Genomic DNA, 14,487 nt, shown 5'->3' on the forward strand with positions numbered 1-14,487 from the left:
GTAAAGTGTTCTTACCATATTTGTTAATAAAAAGTTGATTTGATTTACATTTTAGACAACACTCAAATGTAAAAGAGGAGGAGATCTTGCCAGTTCTGAAGCAAAATGGCGAAAACAAAAACAACAGTGAGCAAATGACACAGACGAAGAGCCCGAAGCATGTTTAGGTTCCCAACAAACAAGAATAAGCACTGTGACAAGCAGAGGAACCAAAGAACAATTAAACAAATGGATTGAAAAATTAAAAATTGTGACACAATTTTATAATAAAGGACTGTGAACTCGAGACAGCCATGAAAATATCGCCCTACGAAAAGTGCAGAAGAGTACACATAAGCAGTACAACCTAGCAATGAAGCATACCATTATGACCTGACAAAAGAATATAACAAACACAAACATGTTGTAAGTGAAAATATGGATAACATCTGCCAAGTTCACAATGTGCAAAAATTCAGTAGAGAAACACCAGCATTCTGCTGCATGAATGGGAAAAATTGAATACTACCACTGGAAGCACATCTGCAGGAATTTTTACATTACATGTGCAGGGAGACTCCAGAATCAAAACAGTTTCTCCAGATGACTTCTTTCAGTGACAGTTTGATCAACTCTAACAGAGGTGAAATCGATTATTTTTTTCCATCCAAGGACAAATCTATCACAACATGGGATCATTACTACCATTACCCAATGAAGACCATAAATTTCTGCGAGTATATTTCATCAGAAATGAAGAAATAGAAACTGATCGACGATGCAGAGGTATCAGTGGACTGAGATGAGAAGTTGTGTGAGATGTACAGAGGATCTTATATGAATACAGTCAACTGATTCACATATTCAATACAGCACAAGACCCAGTGATTTCTGATGACTATAAAGTTATAATTCGAGCTGACAAAAGACCACATGGAGAATATAGATGTCGATTTAATGTCCCTCAGATAGACAAAGTCACCATTATAATTGTGGACAGTGAAAACACAAGCCGCGACATAATTGCACAGCAAAGAAGTGAAGGGCTACAACACTTTGCAGAGAAACACCATTCATATGATGCCCTCCAATATACATTAATATTTCTACATGGAGAGGATGGATATCATTTCAGTGTGAAACAAATCCAACCTGAAACTGGCTTAGAAATAAACAAAAAAGTCACTTAAGCTTACTGCTTAATGATAAGAGATAATTAAACATACAACCACATTCTCAACACCCACCATCTATTCCAACAATTCCTGGTAGATATGTAAGCAAAAATAGAAGTGGAACAGATGCTTTACATAAGACTGAATCACAAGAAACTACCTGCAGAAGAATTCATCCACCTTTGAGACTCAATCATAAATGGTGGAAACACTGACTTCATTGGAACAATGGTAATCTTACCTTCATCATACACAGGAAGTCACACAGACAAGCCCCCATCCATTGACACAACATAACAGCCTGAGAGTTCCGACAAAAACAAATGAAATTTATTGAAATCATCACAAAATGCCACATCTTTGAAACCATTAGATGCTGGATGTACACAATCGAATGGCAAAACCAATGATTGCCTCACTCACACAATCCCATATGGCTACGTGAGAAAATTCATCCCAAGGATATCAACAAAATCATCCCAGCTGAATTTCCCAACCCACAAGAAGATCCGAAGCTGTACAACATATTAGTAAAACACATAATTCAATGGACCTCGCAGGCCATTAAACCGCAGTTCGCCATGCACAAGTGGTAGAAAATTTACATAGAAGTACCCAAAACCATATTTGGATGACACACAAACTGAAGTTGGTGGCTATCCCAAATACAGAAGATGAACACCCAAAAATGGTGGCTTCACAGCAAAAATATGAATACAAGGCAGCAACAAACTAGAAATAGATAATCAGTGGTAATATCACTTAACACACTACTTTCCAAAATGTTCCAAGTGCACATAAATGTAGAATACTGCAATTCGGTGAAATCCATCAAATATGTAAGTGTGTGAACAAAGGCAGTGACAGGCAGTATTTCAAATAGCCAAAGACAGTGAATAGCAAAACAGAAACAATAAAGATCGTCAGGTGCCAAATGGGAAGAGATATCAGCACTAATGAAGCAGCATATTGGATTTTTGCATTTCCTATACACAAACGTGTACCAACTGTGCAACATCTAGCAATACATTTGGAGAATGGACAGAGGGTTTACTTCACAAAAGACACTGTCAGGAAAACTACAAGAAAACCACCTCAGAACACAACATTAATGGCTTTTTTATCAACTGCGCTAAACAGATCCATTTGCAACAACATTACTACATGTCAACCAAATATTTGTGGAACAACAGGAAAAATCTTTCAGCAACATAAACTAGGAATTCCAGTAGAAGATCATCCAGGAATTATGAAAACTGGCACACTAGGCCAGGTATATGCTGTACATCTGAACAACGCTGAATGTTTCTACCTCTGGATGTTGCTACATGAAATATGGGGACCAATAAGTTTCACAGATCTAAAGACTGTTGATGGCTGCTTTTGCCAGGTATACAGAGATGCATTTCAAGGCTTAGGACTACTGGAAACCTACAAATACTGGGGATTAACACTACAAGGAGCCTCACTCACAGCCTCAGCTGAACAAATGAGAGGCTTATTTGCCATACTTCTAACAACATGTAAACTATCAAATCTAAAATAGCTGTGGGACTCCTTCAAAGAGTTTGCATGATTCATTCTGCACCAACTCCAACAAGCTCATCCTGAACTGGCCATTGCATTCAACGATGACATCTTCAATTAAACACTCATTCACTTAGAAGATAAATGGTTAGCAATAAACAACCAGACCTTAGTATAACAATGAAAACACCATGATGAGATGCTATCAGTGTGCTAAACATTGAAATTACTAAGAAAAAAAGCTATAAAATCAATGAACTACTTCAATGCATTGCTCACAACAAACCACTAGTCAGTAACAATCAAAAGAAATTTACAACGTTATCATGGACCTGATTGACAACAACACTGGTGGAATTATTTACTTTGATGCATCAGATGGCACCAGGAAAACATTTCTAATAAATCTATTGCTGGCGGAAATACATGCTAAACAACACATCACACTTGTACTGGCATCATCTGGCATTGCAGTCACACATATGGAACAGGGACGAACTGTCAGTTCCACCCTACAACTACTGTTGAATACAGCCAAAGAACAATGCCCTGTATGTAAAATCTCAAGAGCATCTGGGTGGGGTGAACTTCTAAAGCAAACTAAAATTATCTTCTGGGATGAATGCACAATGGCACATAAAAAATCACTCAAAACCATGGACAGAACATTAAAAGACTTGTGAGGAAACTCTGAAATGGAGGAAGGAGCTTTCCTCATACTCTCAGGAGATTTTCGCCAAACACTTCCAGTTATCCCCAAGTCTGTATCAGTAGATGAGATCAGTCCATGCTTAAAAAAGATCACATCTCTGGCCACTCATACAAGTACTGTGATGAACAAAAAATATGAGAATTGAACTATCGAAAGACGAAACAACAGCACATTTTGCTCAACAACTTCCACAGATAGGCTAAGGCACATATCCTACTGACCAGATGACCAGCCTCATTAAACTCAACAGTGATGTCTGCAGCATAGCAACTACTGAAAACGAACTCTTCTATCAAATTTATCCAAAATTGTTCACAACTATGCCAATCTGGACTGGCTATTTGAAAGGGAAATTTCATCATCTAAAAATAATGCTGCTGAAAATCATAAAAATCCTAGGCCCCTCGTGGTATCTCATGTGGCTTGAACTTGGAGTAAAAGAGAACTGTTCATGTCAAGCAACAACTTAACTCTTTTTATCAATTTATTTCATGGTTTCCTTCATAACCAAAGCCACCTTCCTAGATGTTGCCTTTCCGTGTCAAACAGTTCCTAACTTACAGCCTAAACATCCCTGATAAACATACCTGGTCCAACAGCAAGTGCCTTAAAACCTGTACTAGTAATCTGTCACAGCCACCCCCCTGATCATGTACACAAACAAATCTCCTGGGCAATTATCTTTTGGACCAATTTAGCAAATTCAGAAGCAACCTTATTTTAACATAGTACCACCCAGGTTTCAAATGACTCAATGGATTATTCTGCTGAGATTTCTCAGGTCAAACCCTGAAATGAAATAGTCTCTCCAAAAGTCCCTGTCAAACCAAATGGCATTCAGTGATCATTATTGCTGTTTCCTAACACTGTAACTGTTCCCACTGCAAAGCATGCCTTACACAACCACTCACTATCATGTACTCCAGCTCGAACTGTGGTATGTCTTACAACATTAAAGACACAGTAACATGTCAGACAATTCATATTATTTATGAACTGTGTTCCTGCATGATCAGTTGAATGCCTAAATAGACACAAAGTAACTGCCTGCGTTGGGAATCGAGTACCCAGTTTCCCAGGTTGTGGTACATGTGACTCAAGTTTTTCCTGATGGACTGTTTACACCCTACCATCCAACATTGGTTTTTCTGAAATCCAGAGATGGAAACTTGCTTCCTGCACATCCTGTCATTTTGCCAACCTCCTGGACTAAGCTTCAGTTAGTGTAATTCCGATCTTTTCCTTTGTGGTAGAAGTTCATTATTTTGTAACTGTATGAACAGTTATTGATTGATCATATACAATATTTGTACAAGGCACAAATACAGTGGGTACTGAATGATCAATGTGCTGATTGGGATGCTCACAAAAGTGGGAAGTACTGATGGGCAGTCAGGTAGTACCCTGAACAATCATCTATAGCAAACACAGTGAGATTCTGAAAAGTGTTCACAAATAAAAATGAGTGCAGCATATTCTGTCATAACTAGATCAAGCCAAGAGCATAATGACAAAGGCAAATCAGTATTAGCAAGTCATTGTGGCCAGTGTGCAGTCCACCTCTTATGTGCAGTGGTGTAACATAAGAACCATGACCCGTATCATGTCTTGTTTGATGCAGTTTGGTTGTGAGCTGTAGGAACTGGCAGCACTATCAACTAGCCAGTTTTCATTTTCTGTTGTATGTCACTGTTATTGCTGCCAGGTGGTATAGAGCCTGGAACTCTCATGGTCTGTGGTGAGACTGAGGAGGCTGCCCTACTGGACTTATGGAGCTGTCCAACTGGACTGATGTATGGGTCTCTGGCAGCATTTGTGTTGCCACACCTTAGGATTGACAGAAGTACTGAAAGGTGCTGTGATTGCCTGGATGTTAGACACACAATGGCACCTCTGTGATATTGTCTTCAGTGTAGGCAGCCACGAAACACGTGGATGTGGCTGCAGTGGCATGGGCATGGTAGATGCCTCAGTTTCTCTTGAGATTATGAGCTGTCTAGCATGCAGGATGTCTGCTAGTGGTTGCAAGGGCTGTGCTGATGGTGGCAGCAGCAGTAGCAGTTGTGGTCATGGTGGTGGTGGTGGTGATTGTCATGGTCCACTTGGTGGCATGGTAGAGTGGTGGTGGTTGGCATAATCAGACAGAGTGCAGCTGGTTACTGGTGACTCTGGAAACTGCCTTCTCTAGTGATCTCCCCTGGGGGTACTGCCCACTTGAAGTGCCTCCTGCATGTTCTTCCCACACTAGTGCACCAGAATGAAACTGTGGACTGCTGTAGAGACACTGGAATTACATTTGTGGGAGGAGCAGTGACAAGATCATCTGAGGTTGCCTACCATTTAGTATTTCAACAATATGTTATATGGATGCAAAATGAAATCCAGTGATCATGTTTGCAGTTATATGCTATAATAAACCATTTGTTTGGGCTACAAATATTTTATTGATTCCCAACACATTTCAGCCACCAGCCATCTTAAAAAGGTTGATACAAAGTACCAATTGGCCCAATTTATTGTAACATATGATTCTACAGATTTTCACCTAATGTACTGGTACCATATTTTGTCTTAATCACTCTCAGCAGTACCAGTGTTCACTTCATTCCTCTCACTCCCATAATTTTCTTCATTCTCTTCAAACAGTACATCATCCTCACTGCCATCCAGCACATTTGATATTCAGCATTTCTTGAACCCCTCAATGATTGAATCTGATGACATGGAGAAACATGAAACAAGAATCCACTTACCCACATTGGTGACTAATGGATCCTTAATCTTACCAGATGGTATAAGGGCATGGTCTTCTTCCAGGACCCAATCTGAATACATTTTTTGAAGATTTTCTTTGAATAGCTTGTTTATGGCTACATCTAGCACCTGTAATTCTGAAGTTATAGCTCAAGGCATTACAATAAGGTCTGTCTTTTGTGCAGCAAGTTTATTTTTTATGTAAAGCATCAAAAAGTAGCATAGGTCTCTTAGCAAGCACTGCCTTAGGACTGTGATTTCAAACAATAAATGGCCAGTCAATGATCAATTCCATTGTCATCCTGCCCTTTCCTTGGCAGCAAATACTAAGCCTTTAGGAAAGTTTTCTTTGGGCATAGTTTTTGTCTTCAGAATGACATAAGAGGGTAACTTTCTCCCCTCAGATGTAATAGCTAACATCACAGTTATCCTTTTTTTTTTTTTTTTTTTTTTTTTTTTTTTTTTTTTTTTTTTTCATTTCATTCCTGGTTCTTGTTAATGGGATACTTTTTGCCACTTCATGTCTACTATAATGTTGCACACCACGACAAAAGATTCTGGCACTTCATCAGCATTTTCAGTCTGATGACTGACACTTTTGCAACAGGTTGATGTACAATTGGAAGTAAACCAGTTTATCCTCAAAATCTGCTTGGATTCTGTTTGTGTACTACATTGGAGAGCAAGGCCATTCGTCTGCATAAACTGCTGACACCAACCAGTCCTCGAACTGAATTCTCCTTATGGCACTTTTAAGACACTTTCAATTTCCAAGGCCTCCTGTTGGATTATTTCTTGTGACATAGGCATCCTGTCTTTCCCCTTTATTTTGCACATAGCTTCAAGTTCAGATATTTACCACATTCTGATCCCCTTAATGATTTTCTTGTTCTTCAATTTTTCCTCTGAAGCCACCCAGTGTCGCACAGTAAATCTGTCAAGTCCATACTTTCTTCCGGCATCTCTGTTGGTTGTGGTTTTGGCATGATGAACATCCGTAAGTTTGAAGAATGCATCTACCTTCCAGCTCACCCCAGTTACACTCCCCCTCTCTTTCCAGACTGAATTCCTATATCAAGGAACAAAACTACTTTCTTCATCATCTCCACTCCTTCTCCTTGGACCCTTGCTTGTCACTGTTGACACCATCTCCCTATACACCAACATTCTCCATGCCTGTAGCTTTGCTGCCATCAAGCACTACATTATCCAAAAACTTGCTGACTCCAGTACCACCACCTCACCCCTCCTTCCTTGTATATCTGACCAACTATATCTTTGCTCACAAATACTTCTCCTTTAAGGGGAAGATATGCAAACAAAGCCCTGACAGAGTCATGGGCACCTGCATGGCACCCTCATATGTCTGTGACACATCTTAAGGAAACCATCCTAGCCACTCAATATCCTAAATCCCTTGTCTGATTCAGGTTCATTGATGATATCCTCCTGACCTATACCCAGGACCAAGACACACTATCCTCATCCCTCCACAATCTCAACCCTCTCTCTTCTGTCCATTTTACCTGGTCCTTCTGCTCAGCATGACATGCTTCTTGGTGTTCCCCTTCACCTTTCTCTTCATTCCATGAGAACCTGATATAGATTCCACCATTCATCATGTGTTTCCTCTTTGATAGCTGCCCTTCCTTCCACACGAAAATATCTCTTCCATTTAGTCCAGGCACCTTTGGCTACCACATCTGCAATTTGAGCGATAACTTGTTCAGTATGACGCAGGTTTTAGTAAGGCCTTCATAAACAGGCACTACCCACCAAATAATTCACAAATAGATGTCGTGTGCCATATTCTCATATGCATCTAATTCTCCAGCCATCCCAACAAATCAGCTGCAAAGAAGTAGCCTCATCGTAAAATGTGGAACAACCCAACCACATAATTCATTCATTCACCCATGTTCTGTAGATACCATCAATAGGAAGAACCTGCAGAGATGTGTAAAGAGTCAAGGTGTACATTAACAAAAGAAAAAAGTCTTAAAAACATAATCTTTATGCTGTAATAACAATAAACTATTATTACACTAGTTATTGTTATTGATACTTATGCTATCTACCTTCAGTCAAACAAATTAGAAAGAAAGCTCCTAGTTTGAAAAATATGGCTCCTCCTCAGTTATCTACTATTGGTAGTTTAATGTTTTCTTGGTTACAGAGGTATTTTTCAAGGAAAATTTGTAATTACATCTGTAAATACTGAGCACTATTTACAGTATGATACAACTTGTTAAGCAGATTTACAAGAAACACTGCTACGTCCCACAAAACTAACAGAAACTTTCAATCCTTGTACCTATATATTCAGTTAATTTGTAGGGAGAGTGGCTGATGAAGTATGTTTTGTATGTTGTCAGTAATTCCCAATTTTTTTGCATTATATTAGTTGGGAGTGTGTTGAATATCTTCCCAACAGAGTATATAACTCTATTCTGAACCCTACACAAGGGGGCAAAATCTACATGAAAATTATTTTTGTGTCTTGTAGTATGACTGCAGAAATCACTGTCCAGCTGATTTTTATTATCAGCAACAAATACCATTAGGGTGAAAATGCATTGGGAAGTGAGTGTAATAAATCCAAGATCCTTACCAACAGGGCTTCATCTATCTTTGGTTATGTCCAGAAATAAGGAACTTGGTTCTAGAAATCCTTCCCTCCTCTCCCAAAGTGGTTTCACACTGCTCACCCAAACTGCAAAACGGCTTGGTCCCCCCTGATGCGAAACATACTCCCAGTATATTGCCATATCAGTTGTATACCTGTGGAAGACCCAGGTGCAAAACCTGTCCTTTATGTGCACTCACCCAGCACATCCAGTCCCAGTAATGTCACAGGCATATTCTACTATTTCTAATTTTTTTTCAGACCTCAGATATCTTTAAACCCCTCATCTAGCTCACTTCTGAAATGTCATTATTTTCAGTATCAACTGTCTGTGTTTCTGATTCATCTCCTGAACTACACAAACTTTTAAAGAAGTCTTCAAATACTTTACAATTTTTCTGTTGTGAAGGCATAGTACAACTGTATCATGGCATCAGTGTGGGCAACTGCAGTTGTCCAAATGTGTGATTTATTTAACACAACATATTTCAGGATGACATGATCTCATTCTCAAAGTCCTAAAATAAGTTTGCCATTAGGCACAGTGAAAAATAGTAAGGAAGTAGCAAACATGCATTGTTCAACATGTAAGACTCTCCATTATACATTTTCATAATTACTGGTAGCACTTAACGCTACCATGGATAATTGTTAAGTGCTGCTGGTAATTATGTACTTTACGCCATGATATGTATACTGGAGAGTTTTATATGATTGACATTGCGTGTTTGTTATGTGCTTATTATTTTTGACTGTGCCTAATGGCAAATTAATTTTAAGAACTTGAAAATGGGATCGTGTTGTCCTAAAAGATGTTGCCTAAAATGAATCACACATTCAGGTAATTGGCTCATCATAGACATGGCTCCCTTTATTTTTGTACAGCCGATGGATTTTTCAGATAGGTCTGTTTCTTCTAAAGAGTAGTTTATGAAGCCTGTTCAAAAAATTCTCGGACTTGTTCATAGGCTATTTCTACGCTTACCTTTTACTTATTGTTCATGGTGTACTTCGAAATACTCTCCTCCATGATTGATGCACTGCTCCCAATGCCATTTCCACTTCTGGAAGTATTCTTGGTAAGCCTTTTGCTGGATCATGCAAACCACTGCCTGCAAATTTTCTTTGATCTTGTCTATCATTGCAAATCTTTGTTCTTTCAATGGAGTTTTCAACTTTGGAAATAAAAACAGATCCACAGGGGCCAAGTCTGGAGAGCATGGGGGATGAGGCAGCACATTGATTTAGTTTTTTGTGTAATAGTCATGCACCAAAAAGGATGAATGTGTGGTTACGTTATCATGAAGCAAGAGCCATGTATTGTCTTGCCACATTTCAGGCCATTTTCTTCTCACATTTTCTCACAGGCGTTGCAACACATCCCAATAGTACCATCGAGTAGCAGTTAGTCCTTGTGGCACGAATTCATGATAAACTAATCCTTTAAAGTCAAAGGAAACTATCAACATGGTTTTGACATTTGACCTAACCTGACGAGCTTTTATTGGTCTTGGAGAACCTTTTCTGAACCACTCTGCAGATTGAACCTTGGTCTCAACATCATAACCATACACCCACGTCTCATCACTAGTTATGAGTCTCTTAAGGAACATCTTGTTCTCAATTACATGATCAAAAGCACAAGTTCTTCACAGACTCTGAGGTCAAGGTTTTTTTGGTCATGACTCATGAGCCATGGGACAAACTTGGTGGAAACACTATGTATTCAAGATGCTGTGTCCGGATTTGATGATGTGATCCAAATGAAATGTTACATTCTTCTGTAATCTTCGGACAGTCAGTCTTTGACTGGCATGCGCAATTTCATTGATGCTCCTGACGTAAACATTGTCGGTAGACGTTGAAGGGTGTCCTGAATGAGGGTCATCTTTAAGTTCTGTCTGGCCATTTTTAAACCATGTGAACCATTCATAACACTGAGTATGGCTTCAGCACTTGTCACCATATGCTTTCTGCATCATTTGGTGTGTCTCTGTAAAGGTTTTCTTGAGTTTCATCCAAAATTTAATGCAGATGTGTTGCTCCTTTAACTCTGCCATCTCAAAATTCATGAAATGTTGAATGCAACCTACTACTCAATACAGCACTGAACAATAACTGATGGACATACAACAATGAACTTCTGGCAGTTACACATTAAACACAGGCATGTGCAGGGATGCCAACCACATTTCACTCCAACACACCATTGGCATGAAATTATGAATGTTCCAGAATTTTTTTAACAGACCTCATATAGTCGAAATATGTGAACGTGTTCACTCTTTGTAGAATTTTATTTTTCAAACTGATCTTAACTTTGAACTTGGTATTTCCTGTAGAAGGCCATAATGTGTGTGTGTGTGTGTGTGTGTGTGTGTGTGTGTGTGCGTGTGTGTGCGTGTGTGTGTTTCTGTTGACTTGAATAAAGCCATGTGACATATGTCTCCACTTTTGAATGGTTTTACACATATAAATAATGGACAAGAGTGGTGAAAGGCCACATTCTTGTTGTACTTCTGCGTGTGTTCTACCCCATTCTGAAAATTTGTTCTCTTTCTTGACACACATTAAATTTGTTCTGTAAATTTTGTATATACACAGTTGGAAAACAAATTAGTACACTTTTTAGATGTTTCCAGTTCACTTGATATTTTTTGTGGCAACAGTGCATATGCAGTACATAAAATTATTACATTTACAGATCAATAGTACAAGTCATTCTGAGGTACCAGGTATCAACCCATGCTTAAACACCCATATTAATACATGGTGTAGCCTCCACAGGTGGCAATGCAGACATTGACTGGCACCCAGTCGATTGTGCAGATGGTGAATACTGTCCTGAGATATGTTATGCTGTGCCTGCCAGACCTGTTCGTGTAGTTCCGTAAGAGTTGTTGGTTGATGAGTCTCAGGAGTCACTTCTTGTCCATCATATCCCACACATGCTCAGTTGGAGACAAGTGTGTGATTGTGCTGACCAGGGAAGTTGCTGCATATCTTGCAGAGCATGTTGAGCTTCATGGGCAATGTATGAGTGAGCATTATCCTGTTGGCACAAGACATCATCTTCCAGTTGCAAGAATGGGTATAAAAACATCTTGCATGTACCAAGAGCTACAGAAACACCAAAGGCGAAAGAGAGTTGTAGCTTATCACACCCCAGACCATAAGGCATGAGGTGGGGCCAGTGTGTCTCGGACAAATGCACTCTACGAGACAGCACTCACAATGTCTATGTTGTGTATGCAAATGACCATCTCTGTGTGCAGGCAGAATCTCCATTCCGTCTTTCAGGTGATCCTCTGATGGCGGCAGTTGAGCTGTGTGTGTCAGTGCTGTGGACTGGGTTGAAGACTAGCTTCAAGAGATGTGTGTGCCCATAGTACCACTGCTAATAACTGGATCACAGCAGTTTCTGTTGACATGTATGGGCTCACAAGGTCTTTTACCTGTGCTTTAACAGCCACTGCTGCTCTTACAATATGACAATCCTGATGGGCATCAGTGCTGTGGAGACATCAAAAGCCTCATCTATTAGTGTGGGAGTGGTCATGTTATCACTGATGCCAGGAAAGTCTCTGAAAGGACTGTCCTGTGACTCAGAAGAACACAATTTGACGTCTTTGAAACTCACTCAGTTCACTGTAGGAAGCATGTATTTGTCTCCGTAGCATGGTTGCCTGTTTGCTTCACACTTTAGCACCACACTGAGCCTTCTGGCTCTGGGTATTCCCTTTTAAAGGGTAGACACAGATGGCACTCCAGTAGATATGCCACAACACTATCTGATGGGAACCAACATTGAAACCATTATCAGTACATCTACTATCCCCCAGGTGGCATACACCATCACTGGATCTAAATCAGTGTCCTCTTTCAGGTGTTCTAATTTTTTATTTTATTTTATTTTCTTCTCAGCGGTGTATTACTGATGCATTGCTGGGGAACATGATCATTTCCCAGAATTTGTAATAATTTGTTTCTGTTGACTTTGTCAAAAGCTATATTGCAGTTGATGAAGGCAATATGTTTTTCTACATTAAATTCTCTCTGGTTTGATATTAGAAATTTTGCTGCAACATGATCTTCCTTTTCGAAAGCCATTTTGTTCCTCACGTTATTGTTTGATAAAATATAGTCAATTTCAAATTTAGTTAGGATTGGTCCTTGTCAGGTTCAATATCTGTTTTATTTTTTGTGCATGAATGCTTTAAGGACAAATGTGTATTTTACCTCTCAGCGAACTCTACTAATGTAGGACCCCAGCCATTTCTGTTATCATGTTTAAAATATCATACCTGAAGTTTTTCAGTTTTTGTCCCACTTTTTTATTAAAATGCCACATTAACAGTTTGCAGTGGGTTTTGCTGTCATTTATCAGATTCTTTAATTCTTCGTAGAGATCTTTCTCTGTGCCAAAGTTTGAGCATAATTAATAAATAGATTTGAACGGTTAACATGTTTACAACAAGTCTTTTTATTCTGCGTGAGACGTAATTCATATCTGAATTTTTTATTTTTTCCTTGTTTACTATAAAGTGTAAGCTGAATTTCCTCCATGATCTATTTCTCTATGATCAAACATGTGACATTATTTTCTTTCTATCAGGTATTTTTTTCTGGCACCCTTATCATATCTTTACTTTAGCCTGTATGATTTATTTAAATACTCTTCCAACTATATCAATAAGTGTCTCAAATTCTGAAATTTACTGCTCCTAAATGAGAATTTGTCTAAACAGCCGGTTTTCTGACTATTGAAAATACTTGACATTTCACTATCCTTTCCATCAGTATCCTTGTTCCTCTCCTTGGACTCTGAAATAAAGAATATTAGGCCTTACGTATGACCCTCATCCTTGTCAGTAAAGAACCATGCTGGTAACCTCCAATAAACATCCGATGATGAATGAAATATACTTGAACACATTTGGCAAATTTTTGATTCCAAGAACTTAGAGGAGTGAATCCCAGGCTACGAGCTAGTTGTAGCAAAAGTAGTAGTAGTAGTAGTCATCCATAGATCTCTTTTGCAAGGATATTGCACATGTCTTGGCATTACAATTTAAGAACAACAAAAATCAAGTAATTCGCTAATGTTTATGGACTTACAGGTCTAATATGACAAGGATGGGACAGGTAGTTGATTGTGGCCCTATAGTAGGAACCATTTGTCTGAAATAATTTCAAGAAACTGTGGAAAACCTAAATCAGAATAGCTGGAAGAAGAATGGAACCTCCACTCTGCTGAACACTAAGCCAGTCTGTTTGAAACAGTGCTGCCTCATTGGTTTACTCCTAGTGAACAGTACTGCTTACAAATAAGTTATTTAATAATGAAAAAAGCTGATGCCACTCTGTTAATTCATTTGTCATTTCCAGTCACTGCACACATTACTCACACTACAGTCTCATTGTTTTATAATACTACAAACACTATCAGCTGAGGTTAGAATGATTCTGTGTGCCGCAACTTCCCATTTCTTACTTACAAAACTGAGTCAGCATCCTTCTTTAATGAGTGAGATGTTGAGTTCAGAAAGGGGATAAGGTGTTAGCGTTATACATTACACAGCTTTGGGAATAAGTCTTTCCAGAAAAGGAAAGAAATATAGTGTGAAAGTATTATGTGGAATGTTACATGTTTTGTTACTGTTATTATTATTATTTGTGTTACATTTTTCCGAACCCCTGGTCTGTGTTATTTA

At 38.9% G+C, this 14,487-nt stretch overlaps 1 protein-coding gene across 1 annotated transcript in view; it reads left to right on the top strand.

The window, feature by feature from the left end:
- The window catches only part of LOC126417086 (uncharacterized), a 206,759-nt gene that overhangs the window by 181,634 nt on the left and 10,638 nt on the right, over positions 1-14,487 (top strand). The gene's annotated exons all lie outside the window — the stretch shown is intronic.

Source organism: Schistocerca serialis, chromosome 8 (genome assembly GCF_023864345.2).
Source record: "Schistocerca serialis cubense isolate TAMUIC-IGC-003099 chromosome 8, iqSchSeri2.2, whole genome shotgun sequence".
Taxonomy (NCBI): Eukaryota; Metazoa; Arthropoda; class Insecta; order Orthoptera; family Acrididae; genus Schistocerca; species Schistocerca serialis.